This window comes from Periplaneta americana, chromosome 12 (assembly GCF_040183065.1).
Source record: "Periplaneta americana isolate PAMFEO1 chromosome 12, P.americana_PAMFEO1_priV1, whole genome shotgun sequence".
Lineage (NCBI taxonomy): Eukaryota > Metazoa > Arthropoda > Insecta > Blattodea > Blattidae > Periplaneta > Periplaneta americana.
Genome location: NC_091128.1, coordinates 178,436,668 through 178,461,147, shown reverse-complemented (window position 1 = coordinate 178,461,147; position 24,480 = coordinate 178,436,668). Strand labels below are relative to the sequence as shown.

The window sequence follows — 24,480 nt, the reverse complement described above, 5'->3', positions numbered from 1 at the left end:
AGAAACTTTTATCATCCAGTCTGCTGTCAAAAAATCTGAAAGTTAGAATTTATAAAACAGTTATATTACCGGTTGTTCTTTATGGTTGTGAAACTTGGACTGTCACTTTGAGAGAGGAACATAGGTTAAGGGTGTTTGAGAATAAGGTGCTTAGGAAAATATTTGGGGCTAAGAGGGATGAAGTTACAGGAGAATGGAGAAAGTTACACAACACAGAACTGCACGAATTGTATTCTTCACCTGACATAATTAGGAACATTAAATCCAGACGTTTGAGATGGGCAGGGGATGTAGCACGTATGGGCGAATCCAGAAATGCATATAGAGTGTTAGTCGGGAGGCCGGAGAGAAAAAGACCTTTAGGGAGACCGAGACGTAGGTGGGAAGATAATATTAAACTGGATTTGAGGGAGGTGGGATATGATGATTGAGAATGGATTAATCTTGCTCAGGATAGGGACCAATGGCGGGCTTATGTGAGGGCGGCAATGAACCTCCGGGTTCCTTAAAAGCCAGTAAGCAAGTAAGTAAGTAAGTAATAATATTAATAATAATAATAATAATAATAATAATAATAATAATAATACAAAAGAGGTCTAATGTTATATGAATGGAGAAATTTGTTCATTTGATACCATTTGTTGCATTTACATTATAGATTGAAGTTAACTGACCCTAAATGAGGTGCGAAGGAATATTGGGACGTCTCTTCCAGACTATTCCCAGAAGCGTTACAACCCTTAAGCCGTTTTCCGTGTCCCGCAATCTGGACGGCCACTCATCAAGACATCTTGAAACCTGAGCCTACACGCAGGGAGCCACGTCGTCATGTGCATGTGTGTGGGTGGGCTCCGGGCGCCACCGTGTGCCACTTCAGTCCGTCTGTCTAACCGGGGGTGTCCAAATATGGAGCACAAGAAAGCAGTCAAATATAAAATTAACAACAATAAGAGTACGGCCACCACAAACCAGGTACCCGTCTTCGATTTCTTTGAGCAAAAAGGAAATGTATGTCCTTTCTTGAGAGGAAACGTATGTCATTTGTTTTGTATTTGTTCTGTGTTGTCTCAAGCGATATGCTAGGAATTCTTTATTTATTTTGTGAGAACTATACGGGCCAAACTACCGATCAGTTGGAAGCAGGAGTTATTACCAAAGCTCGGAACTTGGGGACTTGTGTCTTTGAACGTGGCTAAGCGACCGGACTTCAATGTCAACAAACTCCCGCTTCCAGCACGGAGGTACTGTCAAGTCTGCTATAAAAGTGGTTCCTGGCTGGAACAACATAATGATAATATTATGATAGGTGAAACACGTAATTTTATAGCATATATATAAATAAACATGCAAAATACATCAAATTTACAGTTCTGCTCTGCACATTTTATTACAGTGTATGACTACATGCATTCGTAGATTTTCGAACCCATAAATTCTTCGTCTGTTAGTTAAACATGATTTGAAACGAAGGAAACTTATTTCCACGTCACATGAAGTGACGGGAGCAAACTTTAATTTTTTTCATTTTATTTATTTTATCTAGCTACCTAGTGAGTACAAATTGCATTTATAAAATAAAAATGTTTCTAGCCACTACCGTAAGAGTCAGGCTCGTGTACGGTGTGGTCTTAGTGAATAATATAACATAAGATTTACAAGGACAGTTTACTAAATACAGTAAGTAACTTAATTCAAACCAATAAATACAACACAAGAGCAAGAATAAAGAATAAAGAGAAAACGAGAGAAAAATACACATTTAATATAAATTGACAATCCGACAGAAGTCAGTGATATTCAATAAAAACATGAATATAGTCGATAGAAATAAAAGGCAAAAAAAGTACATTTGTTACTATTATATATCATGGATAATTTTACAAATTTCTTTTTTAAAACTTTCAATTTTAAAAAATTTCAAATTTGGAAAATGGTTTGAAATTTTATTATAAAGTCTTGGACCTAAATAAAATACTGAATATTTTCACTGTCACTGTTTCCTGTTCGATTTTCAGCAGATCTCGTATCTGAGAAAGATAAGTATATCCTAAATTTTTCTCGCAAATAGTTTTCAATTAGTGTATCACTACTAGGGAAGGTCCCTCTACGACTTGATCCATGGCTTTGGACAAATTTTCCATCAATTTAAAGGACTGCAATGTCTTCCAATGAATGCCCGTTTCCAGGTCTAGTTTATGTGTGGCACAACTTACAAAATATAAACTCTGCATTAGAAGAAAATAATGTATCTCCTCAGAATTCCTCCACGAAATTCTGTACCTAAAATTTAAGAAATGTATTTTCAAACTTCCATAACACCCATTCGAATAACACGTATTTTCTCATTCCTCAGACAGACCATTTACCTGTAATTCTCTTAATGTCATTGGCTTCGACATGACACAGTTTCTTCGTTCGTCTTCTTGCCATTCGATGTGGCCACTTTCTTAGTACACACGACTGTCCCTGAGCTCTTGCAGCGTGAGCTTTGTGTACGCTGTGCCTGTAACCTTACTCAAGCGCAAGACACACAAGTCTCCAAGTTCCGAGCTTTGGTTATTACTACTGATGGTCTTAATTATTATGACGCAAGATGTATTATATGGGACTCACCTTACCGGCCCTGCGAAGAATGCAAAACGAATGCATAAACTGTTAGTTCAAAGCTACTTAAACCACGCCCCTATTTGCCAGCTTCCGAATTGATAACGTCCACTGTATAAACTTCATAAAAAAATTAACGAACCACTATACCTTGATCAGAAAGAGAAAACGAAATTGGCTGGGTCACTGACTGAGAAGAAACTGCCTACTGAAGGATGTACTGGAAGGAATGGTGAACGGGAGAGAGTTCGGGGAAGAAGAAGATATCAGATGATAGACGACATTAAGATATATGGATCATATGAGGAGAGAAAGAGGAAGGCAGAAAATAGGAAAGACTGGAGAAAGCTGGGTTTGCAGTGAAAGACCTGTTCTTGGGCAAAATATGTATGTATGTATGTATTTATGTATGTATGTATGTATGTATGTATGTATGTTTCATGATCGGAAATTTTAACCGACTCCACAGGAGTGGAATAAAATGATTTTGTATTGAAGTGCGTGGCCATAAAATACAGTACAATACAATAAACATTAGTTTATTTATGCTCGACCATGCCGAAATGTAGTAATTATACACCTGGTAGCAGTCCTTTAAAGCACCTTATTAAAATACACCTATTCATTAAAGTTCAGGTTTTCGATTATTCTCGGATATGCAATCGAAAGACAACTATCGAAAGGTCACGGAGGCTGGAAATCCAATACTGTCGCAGAATGTTATGTTCTGTTACTATAATAATTAGCGTTAATTGTAAATAATATTCAAATAAATTCAATTTGTCATCTCGTTTTTCAATGTCGAATTCAATTTCAAGGTTATACCAAGACTAATGATTATCCTACTCTCTAGGTTATATCAAGGTCGTCGACATTCGTTTCCCGGAAAAAAATCAAAACTTTCGCGTCTGCGCACATCTCACAATTCATTAGGTAGGCTATTGCACTGACATAACAATAACATGAATACTTATGAATAATTTCAAGTTAGAAATATGGTCGAGCATAAAAAGTCGTATGAAACTTGCCTATAATGGTAATTAAGATGCTCGTATGAAAATTATGAAACTCGCTTGAGCTCGTTTCATAAATAAACATACTCGCGTCTTAATTACTACCATTATAGGCTCGTTGCATAATGTACAATTGGACAATTGCTTCATTTAGGTCAAAATTACATAAATTATTACTTAACAGATGAATTGCTGATTAATATTTGTTACTTATAATGAAACTAACATCTGTCCATTCTTATTATTATTATTATTATTATCTTTAATTTCTCTAAATAGATTTACAAAACCTCTAATGGCAATTACATTAATATTCTCATTATAGAAATAGAAATATATATATTCTCTCTGTAACATAGTCCTAGTAAGCTTATATTAAATTAATTTTCATCATTTTACTAGCTATCTCAAATATTAAATTAATTATAATTCATTGAATTAAATTAGCTCATAAATTAAGTTACTACTTTACCTTATAGATTTATCTAAATTTAAATAAATGTGTAGTGAAGATTATTGCTAGAGAACCTTTTAAGTGTAGTGAAAATATTTGTAATTTAAATTTATGTATTGTATTGATTAAGGCTGGTTGAGTGGAAGAGAAGGCCTTATGGCCTTAACTCTGCCAGCGAAAATAAAACATTATTATTATTATTATTATTATTATTATTATTATTACTATTCTGCAATGCTTGTAAATTGCTATAGTATCGTATCTAGCTTGCTTATACACATACTTTGTTTTCTAGTGTGATTATTTACGTAAGTAATCTGCGCCTATAAATGAATGCGAATTTGGATAATCGTGGAAATTGTCACAATTTCAGTTAAAAACGCGAAATTTGCATAGGGCTGTGTGAATATTGTTGTCATTGCTACTGAACACGGTTCATGTAGGCAGGGACACTGTCCTCCTTGTAAGCAGCTTCCAGCAGAATTGTAACGGGTTAACACTGCTGTTGTCTAAGGGCCGATTGTATAAACCATTTAATCTTAGATCAGAGGTTAAATTGATCCTCGTTCTCGCTCAACTTGGAATTTTGTGTTGTATAAAGTCTAATCTGAGATTAATTTGTCTTAAACTAAAGTCAACTTTGACTGAAGAAATTTCTCCGATTAAGTTAGATGATCCAAGTTCAGTTATTTCTTTTCTGTTTGAAATATACGAGTGACAGATTGTGCAAATAAAATATCCATTATTATTAATATTAATAGATATGGTAGATACATTTATATACACTTTTTTTTTTTCAATTTCTTGCCTTAATACATAAACAATCTTATGTTCTATATGGCTTTATCGTGTTCAGCAGTATCAAATAACATAAATTCATAAATTTTCAATTAACTGTATTACTAAACAAAAATTGTCGTTTTATAAAGCTTTATTATGTTTAGGAGTATCAAACACCATAACATGATAACAACTTGGAGAACAGTCAATCTTCTTCTTATTGTCCGCTATTATTTACAATGCACAAAACAAACCAGTATCTCCAACAGAGTGTACGGAAAGTCGCCAAAAAGTAATTGGAAAGTCGCTAGATTCTTCATTATTAACAAAGAAAGATTCAATTTTGTCACTATGGGATGCTAAAAAGGTAGCTAAATCCCTATTTAAGCCATATAACAGTTAAAAGAAATTGTCGTTGAAAGAGAGTTGAAGTCGCTAAATTGGCAACACTGAACAAACCTGTACAACATGGCCCGCGCATCACATACTTCACCTATTTATGCGATGTTGCCAAATCCTTTTCACGTGAACTTAAATTGTACTTGAACCAAGGTAATTTGATCGCAGAAAAGTTTAATACAATAGAAGAAGTGTCTGAACTCGGTTCACTTTCCGATCTTCGATCAAAGTTGATCTTTAGTCAGGGAGTTTTATACAATTGCGCCTAAATGTAATAACCAGCAATCTAAGAATTGAGTGGATTTTTGTAGAAAACATTTCATTAGCAAGAAAGTTGAAAAGCGTTTGGAAAATGGAATAAACTGGACGTCAACGAGCAAGCTATCAATTGGAAAATCATTTTAAATACTTATTTGAAAAATTTACAAGATAGAAATTGTGAGTAGGCCTAATATAATTACATCGTGTTTTCAGTATGTTGAAAATAGTTCTCAATTTCTCATACTATAGGCTAAGCTTACAAGAACGGATATTGCGGATTGCGGTGAATATTTATGTTATGCATATCATTCAGTGGCCGGGAGGAAAAAGGTCTTAAGTCAGTTCTTTGTGAAAATGAGATTTTTATATATTCTGAAAGCGGAAACAATTCTCTACAATCTGGTAAAACGGCTAAAGTCAAATAAGACTCCTGACTGGATTTATAGATCGTTACCAAATGTCCTAAGTACTTTTTGAATCGAGCACACACAGAATAAAGGACTTAAGAATATTTAATACTTTATTCCTTACAAACATCACATGTTTACTTTCCATGCTTCCCTATTAAAAAGGTCTAACTTGTATTTTAGCCATTTTATCACATACTGATGCCCTTTCCTTTTAAAACTTTAAGTACCACGGTAAACAGTCCTATAATTGTTTAAGACCCATTTTGCATTCCTAATAATTTACATTTCTCATTTATTTTGACATGAAAAAGGTCTTATGTTTAATAGTCCCTTCTACTCAGTTTGGTTTCTAGTCTTAAAAGGGCTTAAGTACGGCTATTTTTGGAAATAATAAAGAAAGTTGTTGAATGAGCAACATTATCTATTTTATAAGAAATATAAACAAATAATAACTAGGAAATCCTCTTAATTAAAAGAACTCTATAATTGACACCAATTTAAATCTTTCTACTGCTCTCCTCCCGGCCACAGAATTATTACAAGAATTCTACTATTTTCTCATGTTTATTCAAACACTTTAAAATCTTCGGTCATAATCGCTTGTGTACGATCTTTGGGTAGACATATATAAGTAGGCCGTGAACTATTGATGTGATTTTGCTCCTATTGTCGTTGACTCTATGTTATAATAATACTAGTGCCTTGTGCAGCAAATGCTGCAAACTAAGTTCATTAGACGTTCAAATAAACATTTTTTACATTTTTTTTTTCAATGAAGAATACCAGACATCCTGAAAGTTATTTGCTTCCATAATAATGAAACATACTCCCTCTGAATGGTTTTTTATGCCAAATACTTTTTCTTGAACCTATACACTTCAGTTTTTTAGTTTGAACGCGAAAACGCAAGTAACAATGTCAGGACGATCAGTCGGTTTTTCATGTGAGAGTAAAGCAATAGTTATTTCAGGTCATTGCGGATTGTAGGTGAAAATAAAAAAAAGTCAGGTTTGCTATGCTTTCGAACAATAGACATAGCATCTTGGTATAGGTGCTGCATGTAGAGCTTGAAATGTAGAGGGTAAAATCATTTTATCCTGCTAAGAGATCTTGCTGAAATGATCGGGAGACCTCTTATTTTATCAGTAAGTAATATCTTTTGGTCTTTCCTTAGGAACTGTAATTTTTGCGCTCTCTCCAGCCAATACTGAAGAGAATGACGCATATAAATATCTACACCTCACCGCCATTCAATATATGAAAAAGACCCAACCCCACTTGATGAATAACTATAAAAATATTTTATTTTTAATAACAGTATTATTATCTTACGTAAGTTTTATAGTTTTCAGCAACATATACTATAATACCCACCACTCAGTAAATTATAGAAATGAAGATCTAATTTAAGATATCCTCTACATCTACTTATATAACCCCAAAACGTTTCGCTTTCATATCATCAATATAGCATTAATATGTATAATTAATGAAAAATAGTCACATCATGGCATTAACTATAATAATATTTTATTTCTAATGGTAATAATGTCATCAAACCACCTCAAGTTTTGTAGTTTTTAATATCCAATACACAGCTGTACTCAGAAAATTACACACCACAGAATCAGACCTGTAAGTTATTTTAGTAAGTCTTGAAGTTTTTAATAACCAATTTAATTTGAGCTCTAAATATGTCAGCATTCTTGCAGATCACGGCCTTCGTGTAATATTATTTACTGTAGTGTGTGTTTTGTTTTATTCTGAAATGCAATTAGTTAGTGACGATAGATGGATTTTAGAAAATAGGAACATTATTTTGAAAAATTTACTTTTCACTGAAAACTACTATTTTTCCGAAAAACTTTGGGTTCCAAGCTTCAAAATGAGGGGTCATTTATTAAAATCCGTTCAGCCGTTTTCCCGTAATTTCCATTACCAGTTCAAATTATACATATAGATGGTTTGTATTCGTGTAACTGATTTCAATTTGTAACGATTATTATAATGGTGATTGAGGTGGTGATGAATAATGGTATGTAAATCTCCAATCCGGCATTTGACTTTATGACTGAGGGAAACCGTGAAACTCCCCCCCCCCCCCCGGCAGATTGTAGACCTGCTTTATTCAACATAAGAAAACGATTTTTTGAAAACGTCAGGCGAAATAGGGCCTATATTAGCATGAGACAGGGCCGGGTAATGAGGCAGCGTTCCACTAGTCGGCGGTTTCGGGCGCCGCTGTTAACATCTTAACCAGACATTAAAACCTGAAACAAAACAGCCTGGAACACAAAGGAGGACCCCTCCGCCGGAACACGCGTGGACAATGTAACATCGGGACCACCCCAGCGACCACTTTGCTAGCACTGCTCCTTGGGGCTACTCCCCTCCAATCGACACGCACTCTGAGTAGCGCATTTTATTTTACAGTAATTTTCAGTTCACGAGTAACCGCCTTGTGACAATCCAGTTACGGTGAATAGCGTGTGAAATATATTTCTCCACGCCGGGCCGCCAGGTGGCTGACTTCTGGATGTGGACACGTACCGCAAACACAAAACAAACACACAATGCTTTGAGAGGCCTGTAACTCAATACCAATATTTTCTTGTAACATCAGCTTGTGGTAGGTCAGAATAAGAATAGTTTGTAGAGTCTCTCTAAGCCCCCCGAGATTCAGCTGCTAGTCGAGGATGTCTTATAAACGTACGTAAACTTTCACGGGAAGAGGTGAGCGGGTTCTTAACATGCTTCGCGGGTTAGGGCCAGTGTTGCCACTTTTGGTACAATTATACGGATCTGGTACAATTTTAAATGGTACGTACAGCTACTTTTTGGGTACAATTTTCAATTATTTGGTACAATCTGTACTTTCTTCTATTTTTTTTACTATGAAAGTAGACATTATTACTTACTGGCTTTTAAGGAACCCCGGAGGTTCATTGCCACCCTCACATAAGCCCGCCATTGGTCCCTATCCTGAGAAAGATTAATCCATTCTCTATCATCATATCCCACCTCCCTCAAATCCATATTAATATTATCTTCCCATCTACGTCTCGGCCTCCTTAAAGGTATTTTTCCCTCTGGCCTCCCAACTAACACTCTATATGCATTTCTGGATTCACCCATACGTGCTACATGCCCTGCTCATCTCAAACGTCTGGATTTAATGTTCCTAATTATGTCAGGTGAAGAATACAATGCGTGCAGTTCTGTGTTGTGTAACTTTCTCCATTCTCCTGTAGCCCCAAATATTTTCCTAAGCACCTTATTCTCAAACACCCTTAACCTATGTTCCTCTCTCAAACTGAGAGTCCAAGTTTCACAGCCATACAGAACAACCGGTAATATAACTGTTTTATAAATTCTAACTTTCAGATTATTCGACAGCAGACTGGATCACAAAAGCTTCTCAACCGAATAATAACACGCATTTCCCATATGTATTCTGTCTTTAATTTCCTCCCGAGTATCATTTATATTTGTTACTGTTGCTCCAAGATATTTGAACTTCTCCACCTCTTCGAAAGATAAATTTCCAATTTTTATATTTCCATTTAGTACAATATTCTCGTCACGAGAGACAATCATATATTTTGTCTTTTCGGGATTTACTTCCAAACCTATTTCTTTACTAGTTTCCGGTGAAATTCCTGCGTTTTCCCTAATCGTTTGTGGATTTTCTCCTAACATATTCACGTCATCCGCATAGACAAGCAGCTGATGTAACCCGTTCAATTCCAAACCCTCTCTGTTATCCTGGACTTTCCTAACGGCATACTCTAGAGCAAAGTTAAAAAGTAAAGGTGATAGTGCATCTCCTTGCTTTAGCCCACAGTGAATTGGAAACGCATCTGACAGAAACTGACCTATACGAACTCTGCTGTACGTTTCACTGATACACACTTTAATTAATGGAACTAGTTTCTTGGGAATACCAAATTCAATAAGAATATTAATAAAGTTGAAAACAGTAATTATTATGATTGCTATCAAGTTGGTAGTGTTTTTAATACCAACGCTCCGATTATTATCGGAAGTCGACAATCAGATTTACAGCTCACTTCAAGGTCGACACATTAACAGAGAATGTACTCCTAAATAATTAGGAACTGGTAGGCTATTGAAGTGTTATTTTCTTTCATCCACCTCTTGACCCGTTGGCCATTGTTGACATAGATTACTGCAATAAGTGTCATTGCTGCAAACAGCAGGACTGTGAACTGAACTGGTTATCATGATGCAACTGTAAGTGCTTGTTTGTTTTGCTAAAATGACTACGACAAAGCATTTTCTCTTTGTAATTAAAGAGTATAATATATTGTGTTATTTCTCTTTCGTAAACATAGCAAGTTATAAATTTTCAGAACGAACACGTCTCTTAGTCATATTTACTTGTCTATCAGAATGCGTACTGGATATTTATGTTACATTCTAAATATTAGACGTAGAACAAATAAATATTCAGAACTCTAAACTAAAGTAGTGTTGTAAGCATGTTTGAAATTGAAACAGATGCCTTTATTGGCAATTTTTGTAATTTTTTATAACCGCCCAATTATTATTAGTAGCTGTCTTAATGTAACACATTATTGTCTATGTCATTTGTAATTCAGGGTATTGTATTAAATTTTTCACTATAGCCAGTTACTATTTTCTTTGCTGCAATTAGCAATATGGTATTTGTCGCAATGTATAGGCCTAAACACTATTTATGACTGTTATTGTAGTGTCCTAAATATTTTACCAACTTTGGCAACGTTGGTATGATTACTGACCTTTTCCAATTTGTATTGTTCAGTAATCGTTTTCATCAATATTACAAGATTAAAATAAAGTTTGTGAGTTCTTTTTAATGTTTGTGATTTTGTTTGTAAAAGTAAAACATGTCTGCAGATACATACATTCCTTATTTTCGTAGTCTTCCTTGTTTATGTAAATATGTTCGTGCCCTTCGTTCTGAATTTGTAATTTGTTCAGGTGTCTTCACGAGAAAATTTTGCTGGTACAAATTTTGTACATTATAGAAAAAAATATGTACAATCTGGTACAATTTCCAGAGAAATCTAGTAGGAATACATTTTATTTTCGACCAGTGGCAACACTGGTTAGGGCCATTGATATTTGGGGCGAAGAAAGTGCTTTGTTACGGATTATAATCATTAGTTGTGAATATCTCTTTGATATTGTTGTATTGTATTGTATTGTATTTATTAACATTCCATGGTATTCATACATGCTTACAGCTAGAATATGGAACAAGTCAAAAAACTTAATACTATTATAAAATCTTAATTCATAGTCACAGTTTAGATGAAATATATACAGACGAGATTTACAATATAGTCTACTAACTATAGATACTGAACGAAACTACCTACTAAGAGATAGGCATCAGCAAAGATTAAATTTTCCTAAAATCAGAAAAACTTATTATTAATTAAATAAGGTAAGAAGACAGGTTTTGAAAATAAGATAAAATTACGTCAAGGTTTTTTTTTTTTTAAATAATAATAAAAAAAATTGAAAATAGAGAACTAAGGTACTTATTAAGGTATTCCGATAGTTATATTAATTAGTAAAAGTTCAGAAGAAAATTTGACTTTATAATTTGGTTAACTAATATATTTTAATTTCAATAAGAATGCAATTATAATAAATTTATTAGATCATAATAGAAATCATAATAGAAATGAATCGATAATGAGTACATGCGACATAATGATGAAACTAAATTGAGGTTGATTATGTAAGCAATTTATCAAGCTTGTTTTTAAGCAGGCATGCGGTAGTCTTCGTAGAAGTTACGCAAACGTTTCTGCTGACATGAAAATATTGTAAGAAAGAAAGATTAACCTACATATGGAATGTGCCGATTCAGCTATTTCAGGTTCATGACTTACAGTATGTCGACATCTGATCATCTAATTGGAATAATAAATTATTATGTAAAATAAGACCTAAATATTACAATTAGATTTTTGAAAAGGAGCAAATAATTAAGGTTTAAAGTCTTAAGGGTTATCACGATTGGTTTAAACATGCACTAAAACAAGACGTAAGTGCAAGTTTGAACCAATAAATTATTGAGATTTGCGATAGATTAATTAGTTTAGGAAATTGTATATTTATTATGTAGAACTACATTTGCATATAGATCTTTTGTTAAATTATTAAGTTTTGTACTTTTGTGAACAATATCAATAAAGCTATCTATAGTCTACTAGTACAACACACAGTTTTAGTATCAATTTCATGAAGTGTTACTGAATGTCATGAATTCACCTACAGAATAGAAGGCGTGAGAAATTAGGCACTTCTTTAATTTGGCCCTAAATAATTTTATGTTTTGAGTTTCATTTTTTATATCGATAGGGAGGCTATTAAAAATTTTTACTGCCATATAACGGACTACTTTTTGATAGCACGATAGACTTGCCGATGGAGTATGAAAGTAATTTTTTGACGTGTATTTATGCTATGAACTGTTGAATTAGTTACAAAGTTTTCACGATTACATAAGAGGAAGATTATTAATGAAAAGATATACTGACAAGCCATGGGCATTATTTGTAGTTTTCTGAAAATAGTCCTACACGATTCCCTAGATTTGGTACCTACTATTATTCCAATTACTCTTTTTTGTAATAGAAATATATTGTTACTATCTGTGGAATTTCCCCAGAATATTATTCCAAAACTCATTACCGAGTGGAAGTATGCAAAGTATATTGTTTTTAAGGTATTGATATTTACTATCTTTTGCATAGATCTAATAATAAAACAAGCTGAATTTATTTTGGGGGTAATTTCTTTAATATGATTTTTCCAATTTAACACATTATCGATTTTTAAGCCAACGATTTTTAAGACGAGTGCCAACAAAAGAATACAGTCTTAAACTTATGCCTTCGGTGATCTAATTTCAGAGTACTTAGAGTTGACAAGCGATTAATACACATAGAATCTCTACAAATCACTAGTAGACCTGTTAGCGTTAATTTTATTCTTAATTAGAAATTAGACCTGTTATGATATAGTCTACAAAGAGCTGTCGGATATTTTTTGTGCTATTATAAACTTTCCTTTCATACGGAATGTAGGAAAATGGTATTTTTTTTGATCGCATTTTTGAATGACAAACTTATAAAAAGGAATATTATGTAATTATCAACGGGATGAGTAACTGAATTGTTACAAATGTAAACAAGAAGTCCTCTTCTCTCTGTTTTCCTTCACCATTACATGAGAATTCATCGTGACTGATTTCTGTTTATAATTCTTCAACATTCCCTGACATTGTCTCAAATCTTGTTCTTATACAAAAATACCTCGATTAACTAATCTTTCTAAAAATCATTTTACAACCGTACCATGTCAGTGACCAATTTTGTAAATACATAAAATCTCTTCCTTAATTAAATGCGTCCATTAGATTCTTCGTAAGCTGAGAAGTAATGTGAACTCTTGCTCATAAATATCTCTTCATCTTATCAGTATTGGGTCGCCGCAGAAAAGTCTCGGAGATTTTGAGGGCCATCCTAGCATTCTTTACCTATATCGACAACAGTACAGCTAAGACAGACTCTCAATATGTACATTGTCGAGCAACTGATCAAACTTCCATTTATTTCGTTAGATTGCAAATAGATTTTAAAGAATTTAATATTTTGCAAAAAAAAAATAACAACAAAAAAGAAAGAGAATGACCAGAAAAGGAAGTGAAATGCAAAAACAATGACCAAAAATGACTTGAAACTTGAAAAAATGACCTAAAACTTCAAAAATAGAAAATATGACGAAAAAATGCACAATAGCTATAGGCCTAATTAATATTTTTATGACAAGAGATTCGTGTTCAGGATTTTAATACCTACTTGAGAGCAATGCATACTGCATGAGGGAGGGTAAAAAAAAGATGACGTCATTAAAATCCGGGCCTCATTAATGAATAATAATGCCATTACAGAGAATTAGATTCATTAGGAAATGAATACCATAGTTAAGTACTTTAGAAATTAAACTATTTTAAAATAATTATTTCCGTCTGTACATTCCCCGCATTTATTAATCACCTTTGTTTGTATACTTACTTACTGGCTTTTAAGGAACCCGGAGGTTCATTGCCGCCCTCACATAAGCCCGCCATCGGTCCCTATCCTGAGCAAAATTAATCCATTCTGTATCATCATATCCCACCTCCATCAAATCCATTTTAATATTATCTTCCCATCTACGTCTCGGCCTCCCTACAGGTCTTTTTCCCTCCGGCCTCCCAACTAACACTCTATATGCGTTTCTGGATTCGCCCATACGTGCTACATGCCCTGCCCATCTCAAACTTCTCGATTTAATGTTCCTAATTATGTCAGGTGAAGAATACAATGCGTGCAGTTCTGTGTTGTGTAACTTTCTCCATTCTCCTGTAACTTCATCCCTCTTAGCCCCAAATATTTTCCTAAGAACCTTATTCTCAAACACCCTTACCTATGTTCCACAACCATACAGAACAACCATACAGAACAACCGGTAATATAACTGTTTTATAAATTCTAACTTTCAAATTTTTGACAGCAGACTGGATGGTAAAAGCTTCTCAACCGAATAATAACAGGCATTAACCCATATTTATTCTGTGTTTAATTTTCTCCCGAGTATCATTTATATTTGTTACTGTTGCTCCCAGATATTTGAACTTCTCCACCTCTTCAAAAGATAAATTTCCAATTTTTATATTTCCATTTCGTACAATATTCTCGTCACGAGACATAATCATATTATAGGCTACTTTGTCTTTTCGGGATTTACTTCCAAACCTATCTCCTTTGTTTATATGCGAATAATAAATTTTTCATAAAATCAAAATGAAGTTGAATATTTCATTAAGCTTTCACACGTTTATAAAAGTTTCGCGTGATTTTCAAAAATCCATCTGATACAGAAATCACAGATCCGTATAAAAATATGTCACTGAAATAAGAAGCTACAAAATACATTATTCATTTATTAATCAATACGTTATCATTACTATTGGAACTAGCCTACCTATATAAAGGGACAACATCCTGGATGGCTGGCGGATTCTTTCAGGTAATGCTGCGATGCACATAGCCTTTTAAAATATAAAAACAAATGAGGACGGATCCGTCAACATAATCTTCGTGGCTCATATTTTAAATCAGTCAATACCTTTTCATGGAGTATTCAAATCGATTTGAATACGCTTAGCGTATTGAAACGAAAACGGAGATTCAAAACGATCTGAGTCTCAAGATCGATACACCGAACTGGAATCGGATCGTATTGAACACTAATTGAGTTGCATGAAAATGGGTATCGTATTCAGAACGATTTCAATTTATTTATTATTTTGCTAATCATTTTAACATAAAACATAATATATATGCAGAAAAACTTTAGCTCGCCCCTGAAAGAGTAGAACTCGTGCTCAGGGGCGGATCCCTCAATTGAAATGAATAATTATACAATACAATTTGTCTTTTGTCTACTGTGCAATTATAGTATATAAATTTAAATTTACAATTTTTCAATTTTTATAAAATCCATACATAACTTTTTTAATTTAATACTAGAACTATTAGAATTGACAAGATTAGGATACTTAAATATAAATTTGTTATATATTCTTGGGCCTGAATTACTACTATGATTAAATACTGCAACTGTGTTGCATTTTGGTTCAAACAATCTTAAAGAATCCATAACTTCTGTTTCATAACTATGAGAATACAATTCAAAATTATTTCGATTTTTATGTGTGAATTTTATTAATACAATATAATAAATTTGTCTTACGTTAAATACATGTCTAAAAATAAATTTTGAGATGGAAAATCAATAGGTTTTTGAAGACATATTTTAATTATTTTCTTCTCTAATAAATAAAGTGGATTCAAATTGGATTTAAACGAGCTACTCCATCCTATAATTCCATAGATAATTACCGATTGAAATAAAGTTAAATATATTGTACGTAATAAAGTTATTGACAAGTAATTCCTCAATAAAACAAAATAATATACTATATAACGTAATTTATTACAAAGGTAATTAATGTGTTGGTTCCATTTTAAATGATTATCGAAAATTACGCCTAAATATTTAACTTCAGAGGACTCTTTAATAATCGGACATTTACACGCGTGAACGATCGCCATTTACCAAGAGCGAGCGCAGTCACATATGTTGAAAAGGCGTGTTGTAACACAAAATATTTTGTATTTTCCTAAAAGCCATATGTGCGTCAGATACGTGTGCAACATCCGACGATATGATCACATATCGCCGTCCTTCGCAAGTCTTTCGTGGCTCCGACTTAAAGAACGTAGAACTTTACACTCTTTGTCTTTACTCTTTCGAATTCTGCACACTTCAACACCAAATTACCTTTCGTCTCATTTCTCTTATCTATACTCTAACCACGACGTAAATACCAGATCACTTATCTGTGGCACGCTAAGTATACCTCTTCATAGAACATCTCGTTATTCATCATCTTATACAGTATCCACCTCTCGTCAATGGAATTCCTTGTCACAAAGTATTAGGAGCTGCAAGACAACAAACACTTTTAAAAACAGCTTAAAAGATAACCTTCTTAGCATTTCACTCCAATCATACTGATTTAAACTATCACTGTGTACATTGTTACTCCTTCCTTTAGACATCATCCTGATAGTGCTGTATTTTCAAAATTGTCTCATAATAATCTCTTTCTATTGTCTAACATTATTTGAAATATATTAACATTCTATGTATTTTAGTTTAATTCTGCTACACAGTTTATTTCAGTGTTTAATTAATAGTTCATAGTATTTTGTTGTTTAATTCGTAAATAACTCTTGTATACATGTAACTCTCATCTAAATCAAATTGTTGAATTCTTTGTAAGTTCATACATATGTATGTACACTTTTTGCTGGTTGAGTGGAAGAGAAGGCCTTACGGCCTTAACACTGCCAGCTAAAATAAATATTATTATTATTATTATTATTATTATTATTATTATTATTATTATTACCATTCTTCCTTAATAGCCAGAATATTAAGTTTTCATGTGCCTCAAAAAGAAAATTCAACATTGTTTATAGCTAAAACCTACAGGGTGACCAACATGTTAACATATCGGTGACATGTTAACCAAATTGAAACTTCAGCTTTTGTATTCAAATCGTTTTCAATACGCATCGAAAATTGCAAGAAAACAGGGATAGTGGGATTCAATACGGTGAAAATATTCAAATCGATTTGAACACTCCATGAAAACATGTTGATGCCGGTGCTGTGTTGGTGATTATTATGACTTTTAATTTTTAACCCAGATTGCTCGGAGGATTCACCGTGGGGTTACAGTTGGGGTTACCAGCTAAATCGCCGAAGTGCAGATTATGTGAGTGGCTTTAAGCTTATTTTCCTAAACGCATCGTGGTAACATTTCCAACTAGAAGCTGAAATCACATTCGCGTTCCTATAGCAACGTGTTTGTTGTGAAAGAAGAAATAGTCTAAAGTCTTTTGTGCGAGATCGTGCGTATTTGCTTGGTTTCCGCACAAAACCAATCCGCGGAAAGGCTAAAATTCCACATTCAGTATTCCCAACCTAACACACATAAGAATTTCCCTCTTCTTACCGCTTGATTTTACTGCTTTAGGCTTTTAATATATTATTTTTAGAGACGTTCAATATAGTAATAATTATAAATTGGAAACTTACCACTGCAATTTCACCTAAATTGCACTGTTAATTATTGTTTTTAAATATTTGCAAAAATTAAGTAAACTCTACAACTCCACTAAAGTTACTGCATTCGTGATGCAAGTAACATTAAGGAAGCCGTGAAAAAATCAACAAGATTCCAGCCTCATCATAGATTTGGGGAAAAAAAAAGACAGACGTAGGCCTATATTACGGCCTGGTGGAGTATAGTAAACACAGAAAACATTTTAAAGCAACAATGTTGAAGATAGATATTTTTGTTTTGCAAATTTGCTGTCATTGAACAGAAACCAAGATGGAGATTTCATTATGACTACAGTAATTAGAAATTCCTGTTTCAGGTATGTAATAAACGATCTTCGCACAAAATAATGTACGATACACGAGCGGTATGATTTATTTCAATTCTCGGAAATTAAAAAAGCTCAACTACGTTTCGCTTTTTCAAACCTTTTCTCGAACATGAAAACTTCAACATACCGCTCTTGTAACGCATATTACTATTAACTTATAAGAAAATTGGATAATTATGTATGTCAGGGCCTACGTGTAGATTATGAACACTAGTCTGTTACAGTCTTTCACGTCGTATCGGCATTCCAAGAGGGTCCGACCTCCCTTAACTTGGATGTGTTGACGGACAGCGATTCCGGTCTGCTGGCTGAAATCGAACCAGATTGCGCTAGGGTACAGGGAGGTTTGTTCTCTATTGAAATGGTGGAGGTGATGAAAACCGGTACCGGCATCACTGTTCTCCATATTCATCTTTCGTAGCCGTTTGTCGTAACCGTTTCAAAATGGTGTAGTAATCTATAAGTAAATGCACTTAGATTTATAGAAAGTTAAGCCTTAAAAAGAGATATTGATGTTGTTGAAAGACTTTCTTGCAAAATTAAATAAGAAAAGCATGAAGGAGAAGAATTTGAGGATGGTGATAACGGTGATGAGGGACAGTGGATAAAGAGTGACCACTTTCCACAATTGCGGTGAGCAAGACAACTTCTCGCAGCACATTAAGGACTGTTGGCAGCCAATTTTCTGTTTCATTGAATCGTACCGGCGACGTGTTGAAAGAACCATTAGACAGCCCTAATGGAAGTTGTGGTCCCCAGCATCATTAGCTCAGCGTGCCATTAGTTGCATTCAGCGATTCCTCTAACTTGAGCCTACTGTTAATTTAAAAACCGGTCAGCAAACAGTCTTCATCTATCATGACACGACTGCATGTTGGTTCATTCTAGTCGTCGTCATCATCATCATCATCATCATCATGAATAACTACAGGGCCCAAGCTCTGAGATAGTATATTCTACATTTTCTTGCAAATTTAGCGTATTAGTTCTTTCATTTATTCAATTAATGTTGTTATAAATGTGATTGTTTATCATTTTATTTAATTGTTAATTTATTTGTAAATGTGATTATCATTTTATTTGATTATTAATTTATTTGTAAATGTTATTATTTATCATTTTATTTGATTATTAATTTATTTGTAAATGTGATTGTTTATCATTTTATTTGATTATTAATTTATTTGTAAATGTGATTGTTTATCATTTTATTTAATTACTGATTTATTTATAAATGTGATTGTTTATCATTTTATTTAATTATTGATTTATTTGTAAATGTGATTGTTTATCACTTAATTTGACTTTTAATTTATTTCTAAATTTGTGTGTCACTTTATTTTATTGCTATTTTTTTTTTGTAAATGTGATTGTTTGTAAGATATTTTCTTCATTAATTTATAGATAAATTTAATTATTAGTTCTCTTCTTTATTAATTTGTTCATAAATTTGATTGTCTATAACGTTTTCATTTTTTGACTTAGGCCTAATCATAATAATTTGATTGCCAGTTCTTTATTTATTGCGACTTCCTTTGATTATTAATTTTTTGTACACATTTCATTAGGCCTACTTATCCTCTGTTCTTTTGATTATTCACTCCTCCGTTCACTTATTCATTCATTCATTCATTCATCCATTCATTCATTTATTCATTCATTCATTCTTTCATCCATCCATCCATCCATTCATCCATTCATTCATTCATTCATTCATTCATTCATGTACTTAACTCTCCCACTTTCCGACCATCCGTATTTATTTATCATCTTGTAGGATAACTCATGCCTTAGTTGCCCCGATTTTCATTTATGGGAATTGGGCCTATGTGATTTGCTTACTGCCTATGATTTATAACGCATTGGAAATATCAGAACACTTTTCGCTTGCAAAATTATTTAGAATTCTATCTCCTATGTTTAAGTTATAGTTAAAATATTTTCTGTTGCAATGCCTTGTACTGGACCTATATCCCAAGTAAGGACGGATAGGAACTTGTCCTAAAATGTTCGTCACTTGAGAATTTTTTGACCTACCTATGTGATTGTGTTTTTTTTTTTTAGTTACAATGTATTTATTTGTAATCTAAATGATATAATTACTATTATTCTTACATTAAAATGGCGGCTTCTAAAATTGCTACTAAGTTACTTTTACTTCTTACTATCCCGTTTCTTAATCCCGGTTTTAGGGCCATTCGATGTGCCTCATCATTCCGGACTGTTTGCTATGTGGAACGAAATGAGAGTATCTACTATTATTTTATAAAGATTTCCAGTATAACCGATTTCTGTCTTCTGTGAATAATTTGAGGTCAAGATTCACTTCATCTAGGCGTAAGCACTTCTTTAAGAGTCTGTTAAGAAGCACAGCTGTTGATATGACCATAGCTTATTTATGTCATTGTATTCAATGCAGGGCGGAGTGCAGTCCCATATTCTTCAGCTTATCATCTGACTAGTGGGCACTATGATTGGTGGAGGTAGTTGCTGTTATGTTCCTACATTAGGCCTACATAGCCTGCCTTGTAATGATGGGTCCATGTGCCCATGTGCCAGTTTGGTTCCCGGTACTTGATTGTAGTCAAATTGTGTCCATGCAAGTTCTCTGTGTCGACTGAACACATTTGCTTATTTATATTATTACTAGTGGCTTGTGCAGCAAATGCTGCAAACTAAGTTCATTAGAAGTTCAAATAAAAAATTTTCAGATTTATTTTCAATGAAGAATACCAGACATTTTAAAAGTTATTTGCTTCCATTATAATGAAATATACTCCCTCTGAATGTTTTGATGCCAAATACTTTTTTTTAACCCATCCACTTTCAGTTTTCCAGTTTCAACGCGAAAACTCAAGTAGCAATGCCAGGACGATCAGTGGGTTTTTCATGTGGGAGTAAAGCAATAGCTATTTCAGGTCATTGTGGATTGTAGGTGAAAGTTAAAAAAATAGCCAGGTTTGCTATGCTTTCGAACAATATCTTGGTATAGCTGCTGCATGGAGAGCTTGAAATGTAGAGGGTAAAAAATTTTATCCTGCTAAGGGATGTTGCTGAAATGATCTGGAGACTACAAAATTTTCTAGGCCTCTTATTTTATCAGTAAGTAATACCTTTTAGTTTTCCCTTAGCAACTGTAATTTTTGCGTTCTCTCGAGCCAATACTGAAGAGAATGACGCATACAAGTATCTACACCACACCGCCATTAAGTATATGAAAAAGACACAACCCCACTTGATTAATAACTATAAAAATATTTAATTTTTAATAACAATATTATCTTACGTAATTTTTGTAGTTACTTATTACATAGCCGTCACTCAGTAAATTGTAGAATTGAAGATCTAATTTTATATATTCTCTACATCTACTTATATAATCCCAAAACGTTTCGCTTTCATATCATCAATATAGCATTAATATGTATAATTAATGAAAAATAGTCACATCATGGTATCAACTGTAACAATATTTAATTTCTAATGGTAATAATGTCACCAAACCACCTCAAGTTTTGTAGATTTTAATGTCCAATACACAGCTGTACCCAGAAAATTACACACCACAGAATCAGACCTGTAAATTATTTTTTGTAAATCTTGAAGTTTTTAATAACCAATTTAATTTGAACCCTAAATATGTCAGCAATCCTGGAGATCATGGCCTTCGTGTAATATTGTTTATTATAGTGTGTTTGTGTTTTGTTTTATTTTGAAATGCCATTATTTCTCAAAACTTACGACAGATGGATTTTTGGAAAATAGGAAAATGATGTAGGAAAATTGACATTTCACTGAAAACTACTATTTTTCCGAAAAACTTTGGGTCCGAAGCTTCAAAATGTGGGGTCATTTATTAAATCCGTTAGCCGTTTTCCCGTAATTTCCATTACCAGTTGAAATTATATATATAGATTATTATTATTATTATTATTGTTATTATTATTATTATCATTACTATTATTATTAATTCAATAGCTGAGCGGTGTCGTCTCTGTGGTCAGCTGTAATGCTACAAGAGGCTCCACACGCGAGCCGATCCTCATTAAACTTTTTGTAGCCTAGGCTTTGTTTTCAAAGTCTGCTGGCCGCATTGCCGCCCGCCTTTATTTGAGGACTGAATATTAACGCCATCGTAACAGCCAGACAATTTTCAGGTCTGCAAATAACAGACAACGAATCAACAGATGCATGTGATATTCATCGCGGCATGAAGTGGAGTACGATCGGATTTTGGAGAGCTTTCTACCTTTCACTAGCTCGGTGCTAAATACGGCGTCGTGACTTCTGCACAGCCCAAATGACACCAAGTTAACATACACTTGAATTTGAGTTGTTGGAAATGATAAATTAGGCTACATGTCGATGGCCTACCTCGTACGTAGACTTCTGTGAATTTGCAGGTGAATCAGAAAACTGTTTTAAAATTAATTTTTCTCAAAATAGAGACATTGTTTATACTTTTTTCTGCATAGCAAGATATTCTACTCCAGGACAAAACATTAGTTAACTGTCCAATTTTGTGAACATAATAACGTAGCTACTTATATCTACTAAATTACCATTTTTGTAGATGCGAAGTATCATTTCTTAGCCATTGATTTGCATAGGCCTGTTTTAAATAATAAAGTTTTCATTCAAATGAATGTGACAGTGCCGGGTTAATATTAATTAGCCAATCTTCAAAAATGTAAAATATAATATATCGGTGGTTTTAGGGGTAATAGATCAACTATTGACCAGATATTTTATATTCGACAGATAATGGAGAAAAAATGGGAGTATAAGGATACAGTGCATCAGTTATTCATAGATTTCAAAAAGGCGTATGACTCGGTTAAGAGAGAAATTTTATAAGATATTCTTATTGAATTTGGTATTCCCAAGACACTTGTTCGATTAATTAAAATGTGTCTCAGTGAAACGTACAACAGAGTTTGTATAGGTCACTTTCTGTCAGATGCGTTTCCAATTCACTGCGGGCTAAAGCAAGAAGATGCACTATCATCTTTACTTTTTAACTTTGCTCTAGAGTATGCCATTAGGAAAGTCCAGGATAACAGAGAGGGTTTGGAATTGAATGGGTTACATCAGCTGCTTGTCTATGCGGATGACGTGAATATGTTAGGAGAAAATCCACAAACGATTAGGTAAAACACGGGAATTTTACCGGAAAATAGTAAAGAAATAGGTTTGGAAGTAAATCCCGAAAAGACAAAATATATTATTGTGTCTCGTGACGAGAATATTGTACGAAATGGAAATATAAAAATTGGAAATTTATCTTTCGAAGAGGTGGAGAAGTTCAAATATCTTAGAACAACAGTAACAAATATAAATGATACTCGGGAGGAAATTAAAGACAGAATACATATGGGAAATGCCTGTTATTATTCGGTTGAGAAGCTTTTGTCATCCAGTCTGCTGTCGAATAATCTGAAAGTTAGAATTTATAAAACAGTTATATTACCGGTTGTTCTGTATGGTTGTGAATCTTGGACTCTCACTGTGAGAGAGGAACAGAGATTGAGGGTGTTTGAGAATAAGGTGCTTAGGAAAATATTTGGGGCTAAGCGGGATGAAGTTACAGGAGAATGGAGAAAGTTACACAACACAGAACTGCACGCATTGTATTCTTCACCTGACATAATTAGGAACATTAAATCCAGACGTTTGAGATGGGCAGGGCATGTAGCACATATGGGCGAATCCAGAACTGCATATAGAGTGTTAGTTGGGAGACCGGAGGGAAAAAGACCTTTAGGGAGGCCGAGAGTAGATGGAAAGATAATATTAAAATGGATTTGAGGGAGGTGGGATATGATGATAGACACTGGATTAATCTTGCTCAGGATAGGGACCAATGGCGGGCTTATGTGAGGGCGGCAATGAACCTTCGGGTTCCTTAAAAGCCATTTGTAAGTAAGTAAGTAAGTAAGTAAGTAAGTAAGCTGTATAATAACAGTACTGAGGCTCGTATCTCAGTGTGGCCCAAGTTGTCACGTCTTACAGACTTGCTCTTTGTGTTGACTTGTAACTCTGAGGACAGTTGGTTACTTTCCGAGCCATTTTACGAAAGCCAACATTTACCAATAAGAAAGGGTTAATTTCTTATCTTGGAACGAAATTAAATGGCAAGGCACGCAGCAAGCAGATCAAAGGGAGGATCGCGTGCGGGAGCGGGCATGAATTAACCAGCACGGCGTTATAAATTCCAACGAGTTTCTCTCATACGCGAGGAGGAGCATCTTTTCTTGTAGACACGGCGGGACCTGGCTTCCAGCAGGGGAGGGCTCCTTCTTTTGTTGTCACGCCACCTTCCATCGTCCGGGTTATCTATGACCAGCCAAGATGGGCGACTCAACCATTGTGTGGTGAAATGTACACAATCATGTCCTATACACTCCGTGCCCTAATGTAATACCTTTTATTCCATCACAGCCCTACACTCTGTTCAAAAATAT

The 24,480-nt window shown here is 33.9% G+C and overlaps 1 long non-coding RNA gene across 1 annotated transcript in view; it reads left to right on the top strand.

The window, feature by feature from the left end:
* LOC138710096 (uncharacterized) overlaps positions 1-24,480 on the top strand; it is a 463,133-nt gene that overhangs the window by 389,637 nt on the left and 49,016 nt on the right. The window lies entirely within an intron of this gene.